The sequence below is a fragment of the Myodes glareolus genome, chromosome 19, assembly GCF_982192425.1.
Source record: "Myodes glareolus chromosome 19, mMyoGla1.1, whole genome shotgun sequence".
Lineage (NCBI taxonomy): Eukaryota > Metazoa > Chordata > Mammalia > Rodentia > Cricetidae > Myodes > Myodes glareolus.
The window spans coordinates 29846687-29856019 of NC_142044.1; positions in this window are offsets into that span (position 1 = coordinate 29846687).

Genomic DNA, 9333 nt, shown 5'->3' on the forward strand with positions numbered 1-9333 from the left:
TTCACAACTTTGGAAGTGGTTAGGTGTAATATCAGATGGCACTATGGTTAGGTTTCTATTCGTGATGGTGGATGATGGAATATCATGGGGGCATCTTGTATAGAAACGAACAACGCCATCTCAAATTGAGACAGACTAGGGCTCCATGACCCAGTTTGCGGGCATCTCCCAATGACCTAAAGACCTCCCATTAAGCCCCTTACTAAAGCACCTCCTATGTTGAAAACTCTTGAGTCAAGTCTTTATGTGTGACCCTTTAGAGAACACTGGACCACAAAGGTGATCTTCCCTTACACAGATCAGGGTGATTTTCTTTTTCCTGGTTGGATATAGAGTGTTGTAAGGTCAGTGAATGGGATATTGGGGAAGTCTGTTCAGATGCTTCTGGAAAAATGTTCCTGACTTTACCTAAAACACCTATGAAGGGTAATCTCCCACTGCCTCAGATCAGCCATGAAAACTCAGCTCTGACAGTATCTCCAGACCATGAGGGTGGCAGGGTCAGCATGCTGAAGACGACCAAGGGAAGACTAGAGAGTCTCAGGAGTCATGATAAGACCGTTGAGCTAGAGGGTCGGTGCTGGGGTCAACCCTCTTCCTCTCATCTTCTGTGAACTTGACTTCCTTCTGTCTGTGCAATTTTGAATAGGAAGCCCTTTTACTTGTAGCCAACACATTCAAACCAGTGTTAGAATGCAGTTAGAACAAAGGAATGTGATGCTAGCACCTTAGAAGAATCTAGAAGGAAAGTTTGGTGGGTGGTTCTGTGATAGCTATTGCAGGTCTAAGATTCCACATATCTCTGCCTTCTCAGCCACGATCAGGATGCTGAGCCTATAGAAGTTCCATCCAGTAGTTCTGTAGTCACAGAACTGGACAGTGATTCCTGCCTGAAGGAATTTCCTTGACCAAACTCACTGTGACCCTCAAGACCACCATAGTTATGTCAGTAGCTTGAGCAAAGGACAGATCTTTTTATATTTCCAGAAAGCTTCTGTTTCTCTTTTACATTTTTCATCACTGATGTTGAAATAACAACAATACTAATTATTATTTCAATATAAGGTTTTACTATATTGCCCTGGCTGACTTGGAACTCACCAAGTTGATTGAGTTCCAAGCTGGTCTTGAACTCATAGGGATCTACCTGCTTCTGCCCTCTGAATCTAGTGATACTATGCCTGGAACTGTAATCATTATTAATAAATGCAATTATCAATATGTGCTGCTATTAATTGACTTTGGTCTATACAATGTCTCCTGCACACCAGGTCTGATGGTAATGATGTGCTGTGTCATCTTAGTGATCCAGGCATCCAGAAAGGTTATTTACACATGGTATGGGAACTGATCTCAAGGTTCAGAGAATGGATGGACATACCCAAACACCTACATTCTGGGTGGAAGTCAGCAGAGCTAGGAAGGACCCCAGTGTGATTCTCCTTGATTTAACTGCCCTGAGAGGAGCTGGCAGACAAACAGTGGCATCTGCTTTGGATTTGCACCAGTTGTTGGATTATCCTAGTGGCAAAAAAAAGAAACAACACTGTCCTTGGCTTCAAGGATCTAGGATTGAATCTTCCCACCACAGGGATGCTAGGGCGGGCAGGTCGTCATTGTTCAGAATTACTTCTTCTTTTTCTCTGAGAGTGAGTTTTGCTTTGTTTTTTTATCTCTAAAAGGGAACAAAGCACGCAACCTCAGGCAATTCATTCCAAAGAGAAATAACAAATGCAAAATTGTCCAGGAATAGGTGTCAATAATCTGTTTTAAGTTCCCATATCCATCCATCCACTTATCTATCCATCCCTTTGTTTATTATTCACAATCCTTCACACACATTTTATGCTAATTCTGGGACTGCAAGAGGCACTGTGTAGGAACCTTGATTCTGGGGCTGGAATGCAGACTTCACCACTTACCAGCTGGGAAGTGCTGGGCACATGGTTAACCTCTGTCAACCTTCCACTCCAAACGAAAGCTCTTCTCCTGTGCCAGACACATTAATTGCTTTATGCGTATTAACTCATTAAATCTTCCCAACAGCCTTTGAGGTCAGCATATATCATTGCATATGCCATGACCTGTTGGTCATGCAGGATGAATGAGGCACTGAGAGATTCAATAGCTGCCATGTCCCTTGGCTGGTGAGGACTGGAGTTGGCCTTTCATTCCCGTGGAATTAGATTGCGAGCTCACAGTGTCATACGGCTATTGCTTCTCTTGGAAATACTGTATGGATTCCATATGTGTCAAGTAAATCTGGGTAGCACGTGTCAACATTCTGAAGGTGCTGGCCTAACCTGTGGGCAGTGCTGTGTGTGATGCAGGAACAGACGTTGGGCCTGGGTTCTATCAGAGCTCTCCTCTAGCTCCACAGCTAAGCTGGGTCTTAGGCAAAAATTTTAGATCTTGTGTCAGCAGAAGAGGCACAGAAAGAAAAATCCCACGAGGGTTTTAAAAAATTATTTTTAATTATTTGCATCTGTATATTACTTGCATATGTGCATGTGGGTGTGTGCACGAGGGTAGGTGCCTACAGAAGCCAGAGGCATTAGATCTCCTGAAGTTGGAGTCACACACAATTGTGCATGTCAGATATGGGTCCTGAAAATTGAACTTGGTTCCTCTAGAAGAGCAGCAAGTATTCGTAATTGCTGAGCATCTCTCCAGTCCTGCCTGAGGGTTTTGGGATAGCCTCCTTCAGCTAGTACTAGAAGGAGTGGTAGAACGGTGATCCAGCCTATCTTAGATTCACTGCAAGCATCAACTTGAGAAAACTTTTAACTACTTTCTACCCACGGTGGTGATGAACCCACACAGATCTCTTCTGGGGGTGGGGTGGAGTGATGCTTTAGTTACTACGGTCTCCCCACATCTTAGCCCATGACATCTTATCTGGCATAGGGTTGAGGCTGTGGTGTTAACAAAATTAAATAGGCTGATATGAATATTGGGGTATTGGGCAAGCCTCTCTGGGATGCTATTGAGCTGGCTAGAAGTTCCCAGGTCTCATGTGTCAACACACCCTGTCCTGAGTAATCCTCTCCCATCCCAGGCTGCAGGTGAGGGTTTCCCAGCTGGAAGGAAAAAGGCAGGGTGATGGTGAAGCCTGGAATTTTCTGCCCTCTAATAACTCTTTCAGAGCTGACATCGAAGGTGTTTGTAATTCCCTTCTATATCCATTCAATCATCCACGGTTGGGAGCGCCCATTTCTGTTTATTTCCTCTGGAGAGGCAAAGCTGCACATTTAATTACTCCTTCCTTTCTTCATCTCTCTGGAAGCAGAGACCTTTCAGTCAGGTGGCACGAAACCCAGTATGTCCTCTGCCATGGGAGAAGCTGGGCAGCACACACTAACACTCTCATCTTTTGCTTTCATCTTCAGCTACCACTTCCTCCTCCTCCCTGGATCACCCTCTGGAGGCCCCTTCCCTTGCGTACACCCATACCCTTACCTCTTGACCCATTGGCTTCCGGTCCTGCCTGTCCTCGTTGCCTTCTACTCCTGCATCTTTCCCCCTCTTTCCTGTGGCCAGAGCAATCATTTTAAAAAGAGATCCATCTCATATCTCTGCTTCTATTGCACTGGAAAGAAAGCATCAAACAAACGGATGTAGGTCAAGTCCTCATGGTCCTAACCATCCCCTCTGTGCTATTGTATGTAGTTGTGACCATTTTGACTGTTCAGATAGGGAAAGCTCACTAGTCTACTTGGAACCATCACAGGCTACCTTGAGAGGTGGCGGGTGAACTGAGTGTGAACAATGAGCATTTCCAGCTTAGAAGTACACCAAAAACCTTATTCCTTCTAGACTGGCCCAATGCCTGTTTTACCTGCGTTATGCATAGAGAACATGCATAGGGCGTCTGAGGGCAGATGTGAAAGTCTCCAAGTAGCACAGTCTGAGGACGAGGTGCCTGAATCTCCCAACTTCCTGCCTTCTAGGGGAAAGAGCAGAAAGAGCGTTCCACAAAGCAACGGGTAGAAGATTTGTGTGTGTTTGTGGGTAATTCAGCGTTGTTTAGTGGAGATTGCATTGTAATCCTTAAATCAAGGGCTGTAGATTCTAGTCTATGTGGCAATTATTGCCATACTGTCTTGAATATTCTATTTCCTCATCAGTGAAATGGTCATAAACTTCCCCTTGGGGAGATAGTTAGAAGGGATAGAATCATTGCATTTAAAATACCTGACATCTAGAGGCTTGAGGGTTTTGATGAAGTGTTCTAAACTCACCAGCAGCAACACTTTGGGGTCCATCCTACCCTAGCAGAGGCACTGATGACGTCAGACTTTCTCATGCCAGTTAGACCTGTCCAGGGGTTTCTTGAATCATGGCAAGGTCAGAAAAAGAACCAGGAGTTCTGAGCCAGCACCATGGCAGTTGGCATTTTACATATATCCATATATGCCATTTTCTCACAAGCAGGTAGTGTGATGTGAAGGCAGAGCTTGGCCTAGTATGAGGCCAACTTGTGAGGCCGAATCCACAAGCCTCCCTGGAACCAAGTGTCTAAAGCATTGAAAACAGCAGGGAAGTGGGCAGCTGTCCCCAACTGTCATCTCCCTTTAAGCCACGGCCTGTGTTTTGGGTGAATATAAATACCCAAAGTAACAGGGGTTCGCCGTCCCTTTTAAGTTGCAAGCACTATAGCTATTTATGCCTGCTGCAGAATTTGATTATCACAGTTGTCCTCCGGTGTCTGACTCTCAATTGCCTTCTCCCACACAGCTTGGTCGCAGAACCCAGACTAGGGATCACAAGCGAATGAATACAGGGCAGACACATGCAGAGACACTTGTAACTGGAATTAGTTGGGATATGCTCACTGGGATGGAGACACCAACTACTATAGTGGCCTCAGAACAGCGCAAGGGCTGGTCTTTGTAGGCTGTCTCTGTAGGGGATCAATCTTGGTCTGTAAATGCCTGGGAGGAAGAAGCTGCCATCGCTATCTTTTTGTGAACATTGATCAACAGTTTGCAAATGGATCGAGGAGTAAGGATTTGTATTTCTTCTGAATCTAACCTGTGCAAGGCTTTGCCACTACAGTGGAGCTGAGAAGCTGGGGTCTTTGACATTGCTATGCCTTTGTCAACAATATTCATTCACTTAGGACTTCCTTCATTCCCAACACTCAATGGGGTGACCTTTGACCCCACAGGACAATTTTTAACATCTGTAGACAGGTTGATAAGATTTACTTAATAATCTCAATAGGCACAGAAAACTCAAATGACAGAAATCTATAACTATTTTTTGTTTGATTGTTTTGAGGGTTTTTTTTTTGAGTTTCAGAGAACTCATTTTTTTTAACATATTTTTATTGATTCTTTGAGAATTTCACATCATGCTCTCCAATTCTACTCATTTCCTAGTCCTTCTATGCCAGCCCTCCACCCTTGTTGCCACCCTTGCAAAAAATAGAAAAAGAAAAAAGGAAAAGAAAAACATTTTTCTTCTCTGCCCCTTCCTTCATCTCCAGGTATTCATTTGCTGTAGTGGCCTTGGGAGCTGTGGTATGTCACACCGTTCACCTTTTTCCCAGATAGCTTTACTTGCAAATGTTCATTGTAACGAGTTGTTGGTCTGGTTCAAGGCCTCTGACTTTTGGTCAGGTTTTTATCCAGTTCAGGCTGGCCTCGGAATTGCAAAGTAACAGAGGATGACCTTGCTCTTGTTTTCTTTGTCTCCACCTCTGAAGCACTGGGTTACACGGGTGTATAACCACACCCAGTACTCGTAACCCATCTTTGATGTTCCAAAAATTTAATGAACTACATACAGAAATTTCTCACCCCGATAATGTTTCTCTGTGAAATACTGCAGTCAAAACTGAAAAATGTAAAACTTGTCCTAACAGAGAACATGGCAACTGTGTTTTCTATCACATCATTTATTCAGCATTATCCTGAAAAGTCAGTTAAGACAATTAGTACGGAAAAGAAGAAATAATAAGAAAGAAGAAAAGGGAGGGAAGGGGGAAGTTGAAGGGAAGAGACAGGGTATCCTTTATTCACAAAGAAGGATGTAAAACCATTTTCATAGGGCTGTTAAGAAAGTTCAGTGGTTAAGGGCATTTGCTGCCCTTGCAGAGGACCCATGATTGGTTTCCAGCACCCACACTGGGCAGCTCACAGCCGTATGCAACTTCAGCTGCAGGAGATCTGTTGTTCTGGTCTTGCCTGTTTAGGCACCTGCATGCACACATGAACACACACACACATGCACATATAAGTCAAAATAAAATAGATATTTTAAAATGTTTCAGTAGCATTGCTATGATTATGTGTATAAAATCCTAAGTTCTCTACCAAAAAAAAAATGGTGAGAACTAGTAAATGAACTCATCAGGGCTGTGCAGCGCAAGACAACAATTTAAATTCATTGTCTATATACAATGAATATTATTTGAATGAAATTAAGAAAATGATTCACTAATAGTACAGCATAAAAAGAAAAAAAATTACCTAAAAACAATTTTAGCAAAAACAGTGCAAAAATTACACCCTACAAACCAAAAATAAAAAAAACCCACTGTGAACGAAATTGTAACTGAATGAAGTGTTCTGTCATGCTCACGGATTGGAGACTTTGCATTTCCAACACGGCAATGATCCTTCAAGTGGACTTCATATTGACTACTAGCATTGCAATTACTAGCTTCTGAAGTTATTGACCCTGATCCTCAAATGATGTAGAAATCCAAGAGACCCACTACATCTGAACAATCCTGACAAAAGCCAAAGAGAAATTTCAAAACTTGCAGACATCAGGCAGGCAACAAATCACAGAGGTGGCACGGTCATCAACAGTGAAGAACAGAGGACGACAAAGGAGGACAGAGCAGGGCCTGTCTGGTGAGCTGATGTGCAGGGCAGGTCGAGGAGGAGGCAACATTCTGCAGCAATGATGAGGAACAACTGCCCATCCACATGCAACACTATGAAGTTGGACCACTTCCTCACACCATACACAAATATTGTTTCAAAAATAATTAGCAGACTCAAAAGGAAGAGCCAGAAAAAAAAGAAGAAAAAATATAGTAGATTTTCATGACCCTTGGTCAGGCAAATCCTTCTCTTAGACATAATACCAAAGGCTCATACTGAAAAGTAGATAGATTCAGCTCCTTTAAAAATTAAACATCTGTGCTTCTAGAATCCCACTAAGAATGATTAATGCTAATGTACAGAATAGAAATTGTCATAAGGAACTTAAAAGTATATGAGAGAAAGAGAAAGAACATTTACAAGGCAATACAGACAGCTCACAAGCAACTTAGAAGAGGCTCTGTGCCATTCACTGTTAGGCCAATATAAAAGATAATGTATAACGAGGCACTCGGCTTCACATCCATGAAGGTTGTGATATGTATAGAAGATAACAAATGTGAATGATGGGAGATAACAGGACCCTCACATACTGTGCAAAATGGGATGGAAGTCCTCAGACTATAAAGTTACCGCATGATTCATCAGTTCTAACCTTAGGTACACAGCCAAGAGGAAAGAAATTGATGTTCACATAAAATCTTGCTTACGGATGCTTATTGGAGCCTTATTTGTAAAAGTCAAAGAAGAAGTGCATTGAAATGTCCTGAAGATAGAAGATGGCTTCTGAGCTATACAAAATTGACTCTGCACTCCAGTGCTGAGCCACTGGGGAGCCAATCCCACCTCTGGGCAGACTTCCCATCCCAACCCCGGTAGGGTTGAACCTCTTTGTAAATCCAGAAGGTAAACACGTGTGAAGTACCAGGTTCAGGGGTCCTGGTTATCTGTTTCTTTCCTTTCTCATAATGGTGAAGGTGCTGGTGTTGCTCTGTGCACCTGGAAGTGATTAAACAGGGAGGCAAGCTTGGTAATTCTCATAATAATGAGTCCGTCCTGCAGAGAGGATTCTTCTTTGTTCAAGATTTGCGCACTTCCCTTTCTGCAGTGCTGCTCAAGCCATTGCAAGGAGCCTGCGAAGGGGAGAACAGGGCAGACAGGAGCCTCTGAAGGATTTTCTGGACAGCTGAGCTCGGCTGGAGCCAACCCGTATGCCCAGCTTCTCTTCCTCATTTGGATTTCCCACTGGGTTCAGACTGCTTCTTCATCATTGCTGGCAGATCTCTTTGGCTCAGAACACAGCATTCTGATAAGTCCAATCAGTGCTCAGAGTCCTTGGGAGGTCAAAGAGCCTGGGACCCAAGTGTCATCTATGCAGTGACAGCAGCCAGATGCTGTCGACAGCCAGAGTCAAGGGGAAAATCAAACGGTAAATGAAAGGGCCAGAAGCCCAGGTTTCCCTCCTGTTCTTGGCCCAAAGAGATGGAGGAAATGCCAGAAATCTCACTGACCCTCACAGCATGTGAGGGCCTCATTTGGAGGGACACCCTCTGCCAGCATTCCATGTCTGTTCTGGGAGGGTCTAGGGAGAGGCAGCCAGAGGACCAGCTGTCAAGAGGGGGAGGAGAGGGTTATTCTTAGCGTGCAGGGGGATATGGAGCTTATCCATCCCCAGTAGTCTGATGGAATGCATGGAATGGAGAATGAATGTGATGTAGTAAAATCTTATAGCCAACGCTTACATGTTAGGTTTCTCCCACGGACCAGAGAACTCACTTGAGATTTCAGGAGAGGGTCTACATAGACGAGTGATCTTTTTGAGTCTTTAAATCAAGGTGATTTTACTTTTCTTTAATTTTGCAAACAAGGAAACAAAATTCACTCACCACCGTGGGCTCGCAGTAGAACTGGAGTTTGAAGCTACCTCTCATGTGGATCCTGTTGGAGGGTCACCTGTGAGGGGCAGGGCTGCGCTGTCAATGAGGCTGGCTGTGGAGGAGCCCAGAAATTCTAGCCAGGGCAAAGAGGAGGAAGGAGAGGCAGTGGCTGGAAGGAGGGAAGCTGAGGTGTCTTGGAGTCTATACTGAAAACCCAAGTCAGCTCTCTGGAGTGTGTGGTACCAAGAGTGGTGAAGGGAGCTGTGCACATAGCTTTGGAATTAGAGTGTTCATAGGTTCCTTCACCTCCTGTGTTCCTGGGCTCCTTTCTATGCTGGGGATTGTAGTCACCTGGTTCCCTCAGGGCTAAGGAAGTGAGTGAGCTTACTGAGCAGTTAGTCTGGTAGGAAATGAGCTTTTGTCCTCAGAGACTTACTTATTTCCTGAGTTCAAAATAAGTACAAGTATATCCAGTTCCTCAGTTGATTCCTCAACAACTCACCGTGAAGTGTTAGAGGAGAATAGACCCTTTTCCTGGTCTTGTTGTTTTACCCAAAGCCCACATTTGTAGAATGTGGGAGATTTGTCAATTCACATCTGGGATGGGGTGAAGAACA